The sequence below is a fragment of the Anomalospiza imberbis genome, chromosome 5, assembly GCF_031753505.1.
Source record: "Anomalospiza imberbis isolate Cuckoo-Finch-1a 21T00152 chromosome 5, ASM3175350v1, whole genome shotgun sequence".
NCBI classification, from domain to species: Eukaryota; Metazoa; Chordata; class Aves; order Passeriformes; family Viduidae; genus Anomalospiza; species Anomalospiza imberbis.
The window spans coordinates 39663256-39678565 of NC_089685.1; the positions used below are offsets into that span (position 1 = coordinate 39663256).

General features: G+C 36.4%; 1 protein-coding gene across 4 annotated transcripts in view; it reads left to right on the forward strand.

Annotated features, from left to right (window-relative positions):
- The window catches only part of TMTC2 (transmembrane O-mannosyltransferase targeting cadherins 2), a 230874-nt gene that overhangs the window by 106433 nt on the left and 109131 nt on the right, over positions 1 to 15310 (forward strand). The window contains exon 1 of one of the 4 annotated variants that reach the window (XM_068190322.1): positions 8993 to 9077. The exons of the other annotated variants lie outside the window; for them this stretch is intronic. The gene's annotated coding sequence lies outside the window, so the exon portion shown is untranslated. Of the gene's footprint in view, positions 1 to 8992; positions 9078 to 15310 lie in introns of those variants that run through there. 4 annotated transcript variants of the gene reach the window in all.

Genomic DNA, 15310 nt, shown 5'->3' on the forward strand with positions numbered 1-15310 from the left:
CTTGGCTCTGTATGCTGAGCATAATGCTGTATGTCTGAAGCATCCCAATGATCAGCTGTCCTGGCTGTGCCCCCTCACAGCTCCTCGCTGGTGGGGCAGTGTGAGGGGTAGAAAAAGCTTTGATGCTGTGTGAGCACTGCTCAGCAATAGCTAAAACATCCCTGTGACATCAACACTGTTTCCAGCACAAATCCAAAACATAGCTCCGTTCTAGCTACTATGAAGAAAATTAACTCTATCCCAGACAAAACCAGCACATTCTCCCTGGCTTAAAAGGGATCTCTTTAAGAGGGACAAGGTAAGAAATTTTTCACAAGCTTTGCATAGTTTTTGTTAGCACTTATATTTCATTCTGAGGTTCATGCCAATTACTGACGTCAACAGCGTGATTTTTTCTTTGTGGTTTTTAATTGCAGGCTATTGGGGCACTCACTACTTTTGACTCTACAACATCTTTGCAAATAATATAAATCAGAAAATGTTACTCTACTGTTATATTTTTAATGTTTTCATAATATTTAAGGAATCAATTGAAAGCACCAAGCTTATCATATTGTCTAACAACTGAGTTTCAGAATATTAGGCATTATTACAGAAGCAGGTTTTTCTTCATCTCAGTGATTAGTTAGCTCCCTAATTAAAGAAACTCTGTAAATCTGTTTCCCCAGAAGGTGAAAAAAATTCCTATTTAAGATATCATTATTAAAGAATAGTTAAATTTCATGCTTTTTGGTAGGATTAGTCAATGTTTAATACTTAAATGTATTTTATGCTGTGATAAGTGGACTTGGGTTTCTGCAAACTTTGAGTGATAAGAAATATATGTAGCTTTGGCCAATCTTCAGTTTTCCATTTATTCACTAGCTAGAAAGCCGCGTTCCTTTCCCCTCTGGCTCTGCTTCTCCCATGGGTCAGTTGACCAGGTACTGGCCTCAAAATAGGAAAAACACCAAACAGTTCTAAAGCTTAGTGATGTTTTAATGAGTTAAACATTTCCTGGTGTAATTCCTTTTGTGCAGATTTGCCTCAGGAATTATGCCTTTCTGCTTAAACCTGGTTTAGTACCATGGTTAAAATGCATGCATTCATGGTTGTATTCATCAAGTGTGGACTGTGTTTGTTAAATGCCACACAGAAAGTTTATATCTGTGCCTGTGTGTTCAATCATAAGTACTTTAGATTGGCCTCTTAATGTCATGATACCTAAATGTCCTGGTTTTATGAAGTGTGGATTGCTTGTGGCTCCTGATGAGCTTTACCTAATGAACCCATTGCACTTGGTCAATCACAGGTAAATAGCAAGGTAAACCTCTTGCTCCCAGAAGTCAAGATATACAATAATAGTGTCAGAAGAGGAAAAACCTGGAAGTATGCTCTCAATCGGAATCAGATAGATTAGGGAGCAGGTGCAGCTTCTGGATGCTCTGAATTCTGACTTCCAGCAATTTGTCTCAGCACCTTTGGGAAAGATAAGGTTGCTGAGAGTGTGAAGGTCAGGCTCCTGATTTTTTGAGCATCTTAACTGTGGTCATCTAAGTTTCAGCACTGTAGTCCTCTGACAGCATTGCCCGAGTCTATTCTATAGAGCTGCATTTTCTGTTGTGTTCTTAGAGTCCTGGCCAAGAGTGAGCCATTCCTGGTACATGAACACGAGCTCTGGTTTGGGACCTGAGAGAACTTCTTTTGAAGGAACAGAACCATAGGCAAACCTCGAGCCACAAGGGAGAATTTTTCTGATGATAGGTTTAATTTTGAATTTTCTTGTTTATGCTCAGTTTTATTTTAATGGTAATGATTTAATTATTACATACATGCTTTTTCTTAGTGAGTGGTACTAAACATTGACTTATGTAGACAGTTACAATATTAAAAAGGGAGGAAGTACAAGTGTATGAGATTTACAGTGGAAACAGCCAGTTGTGATAGAAGACAGCAAACATTTTTTTGCATATTTACTGGAGGAGCTGAACAATATTTTATGCCTTTTGCATGTATTTTTTTCCCACTGGCGATATAGATTAGCTGTGGGGAGGGAAGGAACCCATGCGTGAAATTTTGTAGCTGTCTTTATGGGTCAGTTACCACGAGGTGAATTTCCAGCGTCACTAACCTTGAATGCCACTTATAAAAGAGAAGGATTTCTTGATACTGTGGGTAGTCTTCATTGGGAGAAAGGGAAAACAAAATATGTATTATTCTTGAGTTTCTGGGAAACTAATTGAAAGTGTGCATGTGGAAATTACATTAAAAATTATCCAAAAGGTTTTGGGGGAAGGGAGAGAGAATTTTTGTACTTGGCATTTAAATGCCAGGCAGAACATATGTACCTTTTTTATGATCAGAACTGTAAGACTTTCAAACACATACACAAGTTTTTTTTTTTTTTTTTAAGGTTGTAGATTTGATTAGGTTGTACAAAAGTCAGAGCTTCTGTGACATTTAATCACCAAAATCTTGTTTTTTTCTTTGACAATAAAATATGGAAATAAATTCCCATAGCAACAAAGTCTTTAAAGTGAGTGTAGGGACATACTGAGTTAATAAAGGCAATGAAGGAGCAAGGGAAAAGAGGGGGTAGAATTATATTGAGTCTCTGTAAATTCTTCCTCTCCCAGAAAACACGACTTTGGGGTTTATGGATAAATTTTTTGCATGTTTTAGTCTGCACGTTTTAAAAGTATCTCGGGCAGCTTGTACTGCTGTAGAGTACAATGAAGGTTGCAGCAATAGCGGTGTTCATTTAGTAGGGATTTTGGGATTATGGTTTATCCCTAAAATAGATGTTTATTATAGTTCTATCTCTATACTTGGAAACGTTTCTCCTTAAAACTTTATTAAAAGTAGCGAAACATCACCACAAAATAGCTCTCACAAATTTTAAAACAGAAGAAATGCCTATTTTTTAAATTTTAATTCTTACTTCTTTGGACTATTTCATGTATAGTGTTTTTGGCTGTTTGTAATTTGAAATCTGTGGAAAGCCAGCTTTAGCGATCTTGTGGAATGATTGTTTCTTTGTTTGAGCAATTACATTTTTACCTCTTCTGATCTGAGCTGTTAGCCAAGAACTTGATAGTTTGTGGGTAATTCTGGTTGAGAATATGGATTGAAAGATACTAGGTTCTATAATTAGGCAATCCTGTTTAGTTTTAAAGAAAATCCCAAGGATAATTTCTTCCATAACAAAAATTACTCAACTATGTATCTTTATCCGAGTTTGAAACACCTTTCAGCTAGGAGGAACCTGTATAATATATATCTTTACCTTCCTTTCTTTGCACCACCTCCGATCTCTTGCTGAATCACATACATACAGTACCGTACCAACCCAACCCTCCCTACACTAAGGTAGAAAAGAAAAAAAATCTCCCCAAAAAAACAGAATTAAAAAATTGCCTCAAAACAATCAAAAAACCCTCAAACACACCCCCTCCATATATCTTTGTTCTAGTAGTGACATTTTTGCTTGGAAGAGTACAATTACTTTTTTCAGTCAAGTTTTATAAAAGCTGCTTAACTTCAGGGACCTTGATACAGACTGCAAAAATGGATTTAAAGGCAAGGTTAGTGGGTATGGCCCTTGGCTGCATCATGCTAGACTGATACTACTGCACAAAGTTTGAGGCTGTCCAGATGGTACCTATCTGCTAATTTTATAATTTGACTGAAGTATTTATGAGCCCTCTCTTTGTCAGGACACCTTGTAGCTAAAATAAGTTAGCACTATTGTCATCTTTCAAAATAAGAAGGAAGTGTTAATAATTCAGAGGTAAACTTAGAAAAGTTTTAATTTGCTTTGTGTTTTGCAAATCTGTAGAATAAATCTTTTCAGGATTTCATCTCTAATACTGAAGTTTGAAAAAAGGGAAGAAAAATTCCTTACTTGCTCAAAATTGTGCTCCTTAATTGATGTTAGGACACTTTCAGATAAAACTATGTCCTGGCTGAACTTGTGGCAGATTACTTGATATCTATAATCCTACTTCTTACCTGCAGTTACACTTTAGGTGCTATATGTAACCCAAAATTTTGGGAAAAAAAAACTAAAACAAAAACAAAAAAGAAGCCCAAACACAATTAATATCTATTTATATTTTAATTATTTGTTTGATAGGTCTGTGTTGATGTATTTTGAAGATGTGGTTTTGATGGATTAAAAAAGGTAGGTTTTTTTAAAATTTCAGACCAGAAAACTGTTTGCACTCCAGCATAGACCACCTTATATATGGTACTATATTAGCTGTATATCCTATTAAATAACCATTTCTGCCTTGGCACTGCCCTGCTCATGGTATGGCATGTTGTCCGCAATCTGTGGTCGCAATGAAACGAAAAGGGTTGATGTGTCCTTGTGCTCTCAGGTTGGTCTCCAAGGCTCTGAAATACCCAGATGGCTCCTCAGTGCTCTGATAATTACCCCTGGCATCATCAGGTGAAATACTGAAGATACAGGTGTCAGTGTAGCTTCTTCATTGTTAATCTGCCTGACTCTTATTTGTGACTGCAGATCTACATCGAGTAAGGAGGTGGTATGTCTGTGTAAGAGTTAATTGGCATAGATATAGCCAGGTGTATCTTCAGTTATAGCCTGGTTTTCTAATGGACATAAATTCACTCTGAGACTAAAACCTTACTCTGAAGCAGCAGAGATTTATTAGTAGGTTTATTAATGAAGACAGTGCTCTTTGACTTAGTCCTTATTGCTCAGTGTTTTTAGCTTCAGGTATATACTAATCTTAATTAAAATGTTTGGTTTTCTCCCTGTGATACTTAGAATGGAAGAATTTCAGTGCCTACTTAAGTCCAAATTTTGGACTATCTGCTGAAATTATAAGGAAAAAAAAGGAGAAAGTAAAGGAGGAAAAAAGTGCATTAATTGGACATTTGCGTGTATGAAAACTTGGGAACCTATAGAGGTCAAATATCTCTGTATTCATCATCAGAATTGTTCTTATCAGCCAGATACTAAAACTCCTTTCCGTTGTTCTTATTGCATGCAGTGTTTGTACTTTTTCTTGTAAATTTTGGCAGAGTAATGAAAAGGGAAATTTTAGAAAATATTTTTTGATATGTGACCTTCAATGACATTGGTGGTTAGCAACCAATGTACTGCCTCTGTGGGGTAATAAATTCATGTTTTAATACAGTTACTTGTTTTGCTTGTAGTGTAGCAGATAGCTTCAAACCCTCAGGGGGAGCTTTATAAATCCATCTGTCAGGTGCACTGCTTTGCTGTTTCATCCTCTGGGCATGGTTACAGTATTTTGATTAAATGTTGTATTATTGTGATACACAAATTATTTAAAATGCTAGTATTTTTTCTTAAAAAAAAAAAAAAAAAGTATTTAAAAGAATCCCAAATGTATGTGTCTGAAAATGCAGGCTTAACCTTTTTGTGAGTCCCAAAGCCATACTGCTTCACATCAGCAGACTTCTTCCAAGCCTGTCAACGTGAAGAGATGCAGCAAAACAGCTCCAAAATTTTCTGACAGGAAATGCTAGAAGTCTTTGTTCAGGCAGCTAATTTTTCTTTTCATTAAAGGAAATAAGTAACTTGTTTCCTCATTTCCTCCCACAGTTGATACAGTCAATAGTTGCAAAAATTTAAGTCTGTCATGTTTTCTATATGTAGGTTTTTTTGGCAAGGTGATATATTCTGCCACTAGCTGGCTGCTACATCCAATTGTTAATTGCAGAAATACAAACTCCTGGTGAAAGCCTACTTAGGTGTAAATTCCCTGGCAACCAGGGAGGCCAACCCTGTCCTGGGGTGCATCAGGCACAGCATGGCCAGCTGGGCAAGGGAGGGGATTGTCCTGCTCTGCTCTGCACTGGGGCAGCCTCACCTCGAGGGCTGGGGACAGTTTTGGGTGTCATGATATAAGAAAGGTCTTAAACTATTAGAGAGCATCCAAAGGATGCCAGCAAGGATGATGAAGAGCCTTGAGTGAAGCCATATGAGGAGCAGCAGAGGTCACTTGGTCTGTTCAGCCAGAGGAGACTGAGAGGAGACCTCACTGTGGTCTAGAACTTCCTCATGAGGAGAACCAGAGGGACATGCACTGATCTCTTCTCTGTGGTGACCAGTGACAGGACCTGAGGGAATGGCCTGAAGTTGTGTCAGGGGAGGTTTAGGTTGGATATTAGGGAAAGGTTGTTCAACCAGAGGGTGATTGGGTACTGGAGCAGGGTCCCTGGGGAAGTGGTGACAATACCAAGCCTGACAGAGTTCAAGAAGCATTTGGACAACAGGCACATGGTGTGACTCTTGAGGATGATTCTATGCAGGGCTAAGAGGTGACATTGATGCTTGTGGGTCCCTTCCCATATGTAGGTCCCCACAGCATATTCTGTGGTTCTGTATGTTGTCCTTTTACTAGAACAGAGGATCTGAAAAGGGTAGAGTTTTTTTTTGCTTTTGACATACTGTATTCAACCCCTGTGCCTCTTTGTGCCTTGTCCATCTGCTGCAATTTTTTTGATGCCAAATGTTTCTTTTTAACAGGTGCTCTGTTGAGCTCAAATACACATTTGGAACTGGAAGGGTAACCCAGTTTTAATGATGTGCAATTTCAAAGTGGCTTTAAGAAATCAGAGTGATTTGCTTCTGAGAAATTGTAATCTAAAACTAATGATCACAGCTGTTCACTCAGGTATAAGAAATAATTACCATACCTAAAGTCAGGATACAACTTTGCCATTCCTATCTTCCACTTAATGCTTCAAAGTATTACTAACTTATGCTATTAGCTGTTACTTCAAAAGACTGCCCTTGGGATTGCATTAAAGAGGTTTTATAATCCTGTGTTTTATGAGGATATATGCAACCATTTAGGAACTACTACCAAAAACTGATTAGAAATATGGATATGAAAATTTGTTTGAAGAAAGTGCTAGTTAATGCAGGGGATTTCTTTGAAAAAAGGACAACTGTGTAAAGAAATTTTGGGTGGTGGTGTTACAAAATACAAACCAGATGTTAGAAGAGGAATAATTTGAAGATGCTTGTTGTGAAAGCATGTCCTGCCATATCTTCCTGAAGATAAGGATCAGTGAATTCAGCCTGAATTTCTGTTTGCTGTGTTAGGAGAGAAACTGTCATTGAAATACATTCTGTGGGCTGTGTCATTCTGCCATAATGCAAGAATGAAGTTATTTATTGGTATATAACATTTTAATATTTAAAAGCCAAACCTTTTTTCAGAATTTTCTTCACATGAGATAATTATGGGTAAAAAAAGTTAGAAACCAGACAAAAACAGCATAAAATTGTGGCCTAGATGCTTTTAATTTTTTTAATAAGGGAAACCAGAGAAAAAAGGTAATTTTAGCATGATGGTGACAGTTCACCATTAATTTATAAATAATTGAATAATATAAACATAATTCTTGAAGGGCCTTTCTTTCATATTCTCTTGAAAGGAATGAAGCTCTTACACCGGGTTGTTGGACTATTCCTTCAAATTCAGATGGAAGCCTTTTATAAGGTGTGAACAGAGCCACATCGGAAAGGTTCATTATCAGGAGGGAGAAAAAATAGATAAATTTTGGAAGTGGTATGTGTTCCCAATTCATAGTCTGATATCTTAAGATCTCGTCTTTACCTTCATGTTTTGTTAGAAGAAACATGTCCTATGAAAATGTAAATCTTAAGGAAAGAGAGGTGTAAATACAAGTTATCTGTAGAATCTTATTAGAAGATATGTCAGTCCAGACTCTGTCATAAACATACAACAGATCAGGCCAATATGTGAACAAGACTTTTAGTTAACTAGTTTCTGCAAAATAGCCCATTGCTTTAGAAGAACAATACAGGCCAAACATAAACATTATCAAATTACATAATTTACTGTTAATTTGCTGTAGAAGACTTTCTTTTAGGAAAGACAAAACTCAATTGCTCTCATGTTAGCTCTGTACTGTCCCAAGGACCCAACTCTTTATTCTTCTTTTAGTGTGGTCAATGATAAATTAAAGCCAAAGTGTTTAAAGTCTTATCTAAATATATAATCTGCAAAATCCCAACAAGGAAATTAAGTAGGAAAAAATCGCTGACCCTGAAAGACCTGCTAATTGCCCACATATCTCTCAACCATGTGAAGAGCTACTTTGTCAGTAAGACTGAACAGTATGTATGTTGCTCTCTAGTAGAGTGTCTTATTAGAAGAGTTTAAAAATGTGTATTTGACCAATCTTTATACTCTGAACTATTATTTAGGGAAATGTTAACAACTGATTAGAATGCCTAGACAAATGACAGCAGATTTTTTTGAGTCAGGGGATAAGCTGAAGAACTTTCAGCATATTGTAAAAATGCTGATATACAATAAAATAAATATTTTATTGTTTATCTCTGGATATAACCAACTTCTCAGAAAGTTATGCTGTCGTGTCTCTCTCCTGTCAAGTAAATCATCATAAAAACATGTATTAAGCACCGGGAGAGTCTCACTTCCTCCACCTGTGAATCCTAAAAGGGAAAATGTCATCCCTGAAAATTAGTGAATGTTATGATATATTTTTACAGAAAGCTGAAGTCCCCTGCCTTCTGTTTTATGAACTATGTTTTGTATGATACCACTTCAAAACCAAACTTGTCAGTCTAAAGGTAACATCATTAATGAAAGTTGATCAATCACTATATTTGTAATGCAGTCTTCAGACCCTAGGGCACTTCTCAATTAGCAAGCAAGAATAAAGCTCGTTGAGATCTACCTCACTGAGATAGCTTAAGAAAAACTCAGTGGGAAAAGATGAGCTGACAGTTCTACATGTAATCTGTAAGTGCACATGCGACTGCTGGTAGAACATTTCAGGCATGAACCAGGAAAGTACCATCCTGTCAGTCCAGCACTGTAATGGGTACCAGGATGTCTGTCACAATCATTGAGGGCTCCAGGAATCAAGGGAATGGACTGGTTCAACAGCATAATTCCTTGTGTGGAGGGGCCAGGGGGCAACACATTTAGGAGCTTTCTTCTAAGAACCAAAGACCTGATGCCAAGTACTGTAAGCAGGTAATTTGCTATGAGTCAGAGAAACAGAAATCTATTAAACCCCATGTCTGGCAATTACACGTGATTAGCATAATTGTGTTTCCTCTGAATATCTTCCATTTCTAATTATTCAAATTCTAGTTTGTACTCTAGAAGGAATTTAATTTCAAAACTCTTCCTGATAAAACTTGAAACTTGGAAATTTTAGACATCTCAGTGTTAACTTCTCCCTACCTATTCAACAAAATAGCATTTTTAATACTTTCTTCCCAGTATCCTGCTAAAGTGGCCTCAACAAACAGATGTTAGTTCCAAACTTACTTCTAGAATTTATAGCCTAGCTATAAAGGTTGTTTAGGCCAAAATTTAGCACAGATCATAAAGTGACAGAAAATAGGTTTGATATTAGTGAACTGTACATAAATTTTGCTAATTTTCTATCTCACAGAAGATCTTTAGCAAGTTAACAATCTCTGGATGGTATTGTCTCAGAAACTAGTTTTAGTGTAAACTTATTTAAAAAGACATTAAGATTGCATTAATATGCTTGGAATTTCTGTCCACCTTTCTACTTACTTTAGTGTCCATCAGTCAAGGAGAAGCCAATTGGACAGAGGAACAGTGTTCTCAAAGATGAAGCACTTAAAAGCTTCATTAAAATTGTAATAGGAATAAAGACAAGCTTCCCTGAGAGAAAAATAATTCAGGAGCACCTATTTAGATACCAAAAATCCAAGCAGCAGCAACACATTCTGAGTTCTGTATCAGGCAAGAAGTCTCTTGCCATGGTATGCACATTCAGGGCAAAGCAGGCTTCATTAATGCTGATGTTTGCAAACTAATTATGTGTAGATGGCTTACAAGTTTGTTTGTTTGTTTGTTTTGCACTCCTCCAGAAATACATAAGCTTTATGCTGATACATACTCCTACTCCCCAAGGGCTGAAGTAGGGAAACATCTAAGTTGAAAACAAAATTTTCTTTCAGTCCTTATCACTGATACTCAAAGCCTTCCTCATTCAAAATATTCAGAAACAAATAATCAAAGAGGATTTGTCAGAAGGTGTGTTTTCAGTCTGTTGTGTGGGTTTTTTTAATTTTTTTTTTATTTTAAAGGCAATGCTCAAAACCGACTAGTCCTTTCCATATGAACCTATGCTCACTATGACCCAAGTGACGTTATATTCTCTTATAATTTTCCTTTCTCTTACTTTTCCATGGGAATTCCAAACCAACAGTCAGTGTACAGTTTTGGGGAAAGTTTGAATCCTATGCATGTACATGAAAGTTCATTTTATACAGTATGAAGAGATATGCTTATCAGTTAGCTGAATGATTCTCCAGTTTGTGACCAAAGTTTTAAATACTTACAGGAGCTATTAAAAATGTTCTTTAAGTTTTCTAGTATTTATGAATTACTATATACAGGAGTGATACTTAATCTTTTGTTTGACACAGAGTCACTTAATCTTTTAGTTTTGCCAGTCTGTTTAAAAATGTTACCGAGATGATAATTAGCAATTGTTTTCTCCCCTCTTTTTTCCTTTCTTTGTAATGTTTAAGATAGAATATTCACTGTGGCTACTTGATCAAAGTTCTCAATCCCTTATCGGTTTTCTAAAGCTACTTCAGAGCTTTCAAAGAAAACACGTTTCTTTTTGCTTTGAAAATAAAATAATTGGTAGCGGTTGCAGGAAATGCTTCTTGAAAATGGCTAGCCGTTTTTTAAATGCTTTAATATTTTAGAATAATGTATTTAATTTTGCTTTGTTTTCTTAATAGTTATAGAAGCTTTTGTCATTTCTAAAAATGTGATGAGGAAAGGGCAAAATAATGTGACTGCTTTTCTTGTAGCTGTTTATAACAGAAATTTACCAGAAAAATGAATGTTTATCTCACAGGGTAATGCTACAAAGTGTATATTTCCCCAGAGGAATCTGATCCCCTCTCTGCTTTAGTATCTCTGTTAAAATACTTCCCATGTGCCAACATACATTAAACTGCTTTGGCAAGATGAGAAGGATTTTTAAGAATGTCAGGTTTTGTCAGCTTCTACCATTGACCCATTATTACCCTGGACAAGTTCATTATTCTGTGTAGATTCTTTTTCTGTGGATTAGGAATGATAATACTAGAGTGTTTCCATGATTTCCACAAAAGCTATCCTCTAAAAAGCTAAATTTCTATAGGCTGGTTTGCTACAAGTTTATTTATACATTTTTGGAAGGAAATGGCATTTATGGTGTAGATCCCTCTTTCTTGAAGAATGTACTCTATTGGGTTTTTAGTTTCAACTTTTATGAAGTTTATAAGAGACCAGCAATTTTAGAAGATATCTCTTTTGTCTATGAGATTTCTTTACTGAGAAATTTTCCAAATAGGACTTAATCAGAAAAAAGGATATAGGGAATATTCAGTTTTAAAATTTTGATGATTAATTTGTGTCAAGGAAAGGCCTGGTGTTGCAAGAATTTCAGAATATGATAATTTTGTCCAGTGGTAAAATTGAAACTTTTCAATTTATAATTTTACACTCTAAATTAAACTCTATTATAAGAGTTGTTTAGTAATTTTTCTCATCTACTCCTCTTTCAGATTGCATTAAGCTTTCATTCCTTCAAGGGGAATACCAGTTAAACTAAGTAGTAGATCTTCTCCTTCTTTTATGTAGATTAACTGTATCAGAGTCCAGTCAGTTTTGTCAAATTGTATAATTTACAATAACAACGAAGAAAGCAGTGTGAAGACTGGAAATACATTAGTCTTTAGAGGAATGTGATTTGCATATATGTGTGTATATATATATATATATATATATATATATATATATAAAAGTATTTTTGGGGAAATTATCTGTGCTATTCAGGGGTAAGTTCCTTCATTCATGCTTTATCTGCTGCACTGGCCACTGTAGCGTTATGAGAATCTGTTCTAGCTCCGTACTTCTGTCAACAGGTCTTGCAGTTACTCATCAGCAGTTCACTGTTTGCTGCAGCTATGTTAGTTTGGCACAGTGAAGGTTTCCTCTTAAAGTGGTGGTTGTTTCACCTGTACACGTCCTTGCTGCTCTGCAGATCTTGGGCCTCAGGTGGGCCATGTCTGCCTGTTATGCCAGATGTGCAATCCATTAGGAATTTGCAGTGCCGCATTTCACACATACTTAACAAAAGATTTCTGTGAAAAAGCATGGCTGTTGGCCACCTGGGACAAGGCAAAAATCCAAGGCGGTGCCCAAAGCAAAAGGTCAGATTCTACAAATTTGCCCAGTGCCTCCCCTGCTGCTTCCCTCCTCCTGCTCTCTGTATGAGTGCTGCACCTGATAAAGCACCACCCAGCATTTCCCAGCAGGGTCATGAATCCTGAAAGCCTATCAGGAAATGATTGACAGCTTGATGGAAGTGCCTTGGCTCAGCCGTGATGAACCAGGCAGAATTCCCATTAGACATATTTATGTAGGAATTAATACAATTACTTTAATCCATTGGACAAGTTGTCTAATCTCATAGGTCAACAGAGAAGAAGGTGTCTTTAAGAATGTCAGTGTTGACAGTGGAACTAACACATACTCATGGTTTTCAATCACTGTGGAAAAATTTTGTGGGGTCAGTCGATCACTTTCTAAATAATTTCTGAAATTTGTTAATCTTCTCTAGGTTTTCACGCAAGAGTGTGTTTAATGTGTACAAAGTGCTTGTTATATGATGTAGGAAAAAACATGTCTACCTTTGCTTTAAGTTATTCATGAAAGTATTTCCTTGATAGTAGGGTCTTACAATAAATTTTTGGAAGACAGCAATATTTTGTACAAGCTCTTTTTAGTTGGCCCATGGCTGTACAAAGCAGGATCCAAGATGGACGTGAGAAGGTAAAAAAAGCTAAGCTAGTTCCTAAAAATAGCTTTACATTCCCAGCTATATATGTTACATTTTTCAGGCTCATATTCCTATTTTAGCTTTGTTTCCAGAGTAAAGTATTGTATGAATCATCTATAATAGTGTCTATGAACAGTGCTCCATGGCCAAGTACCATGGATGACAACAGGCTGGTCATCTCTCAGCCAGAGGGATGCTGCTTTGCAAAGTATACAACTCTTGTGGACATTCAGTAACTTTCAGTGTTTTCATATCAAGCATAGGTTAACTGTACAAAATGTTCTCACCTCATGTTCTTTACCATGTGTTTTATTTTCTAGATGCAGTGGAGGAATGTGGGGTAACTTTGAGATCAGTTATATGTTGGGTGAATGATCGGGATGGTTCTGATTTTTCAGTTGCTCACATCCTCATAATTTCTTCTTTTTTTATGGGCAGTACTGTTGAAAAGATGTGGTTATGGCTGTGAAAACAGCAATTAGACATATCCAGTAATACTTTTTTTTTCAGTCTCTTTACAATTCAGATTTACAGACCAGTGAAGGCTTAGGGGAAACTTTTGACTTCGGATAACATAAAGACGATTAGCCAACCAAAAATATCTCCAAGTAGCTTCCTTCATTCTTCATTTGTTTATCCACCCCAAAAGCTAAGCTTGGATTTCTCAAAGCTGTTTTAACCCTCTTTGGACTCTGGTGGAAACTTTCAGGCTTATTCCTAAGCAGTTAATGTTAATGAAACAATGAAGGTTGTTAATTCACAAAAGGGGATCAGTTTGTGTAAGCTGATGGTTTTTGTCAGTTGGAAACTATCATGGTCAGCTAAAGAACAGTTGCTTTATTCAACCAGATAAGTTTACAATTGCAATGGTAAAAAAACCAAACAAAACCACCAAAAACCCCCAAATAAATGAAAAAAAAATGTAGTCTCCTTAGGTGTTGTGGAGATTGTATGCCTAACAGAATGGGAGAGCTCTTAAATTGTTATTCTAGAAGCTCATCCAGCCAAATTCCTGCCGATTCACTGTATGTGTGCTGTCTCTGCCTTCAGTATCTGAGTTGGGACAGCTGGTGGGAAGAGTGAGAAGAGGGATCTGTATTGCACTGAGAATCAAGGTGGGCACGAGCAGAAGAGCTGGGACTGACATGGGAGGGTGGGGAGGGAAAGAGCAGTTTGCTGGAGCAAGCTTTTAGATCCTGCTTTTGCTCAACTGGAAGAAAGACAACAGGTCTCAGGAGCAAGTTCCTATACTTTGTCCTAATCCTACCCATGCTTTGTTTTGTGACATTTCTTATTTTTCAGGATATCCTTCCTGAAAAGTTTTGCAATGCCCTTTGAGAAACCTGTTAAACTACTGGTAAAAATGTTATTAGGCATGTGAAGGGAAATTAATTAAATATAAAAAAAGAACATAGGATTAAAAGAGTTACTTTATTGCAGAATTATCTAGTACATACATATAATACAATGTACAATGATCCCCAACTGTGTACTTGCTGCTTTTGTAACTTCTTGGTGGGTTTTTTGTTTGTTTGTTTTTCACTTCTCTAACAGAGTTTTGGAATTGCTGATGTTTTTTTTTTTCTGAGCGTATTCATTTTGCATGGTCTCACAGTCTGCAATCCAAAATGCAGTTACTGTGCAGAGGAAAAAAGGCATATTTTGATTATAGATGTATTTTTTTCTGATATTTTCAGTGGCTTAGCAGATAACTTAGCAGATATATCCTGGCTAGTCTGGTAGATCTAAAGACATTTGAAAGGTACACCTTCAAGCCAGAACGATTTAAAACTGGGTCATTATGATTTAACTACGATTTTTAGAGTGTATCAAATCACATTGTTGAGTCAAAGGAAACAATTTTTCCTCCCATCTGTTTTGGGATAGAGGGAGAATTGTCAGCCTGTCAAATTATTTAATCTGAAGAATTTTGATTAAAATTTGGAAAGAGCTCGCACATTTTTAGTTGGTATAAACACAGCCACAATGACATGTTCAGGACTGCAAATGTCTTTTCTTATATGGAAACCTGTACTGTGGCAGAGGCAAAATAAAGTTTCAGAGGATTTAAAGCATACCATTCTTCAAAATATGTTCCTCACTCGTTTTTAAAAATTTCTTTTCTCCAGAAATCAATACTCTATGAATTTATCAAAACAAGCTGAAATGATGTTCCTTTATTTTTATTTTATTTTTTTTCTTTGTCTCAACTCTTCCATTAACGTCTGGCACAAAACAGTTGAACAGAGAGATTGCATAATGGCACCTAATATGTTTATACTTGAAAGAGCAGTATTTAAAGTACTCAGTCATGTGGATCTGTCCAGATCAAGAACTCAGTCACAACATAAGGGGTTTTAGAGGTTACATTTTTAACATTCCTCACATCAATACATCAAAGCTCAAGTATTTCAAGAACAACCCAAATTCTCTATGCTTCAAC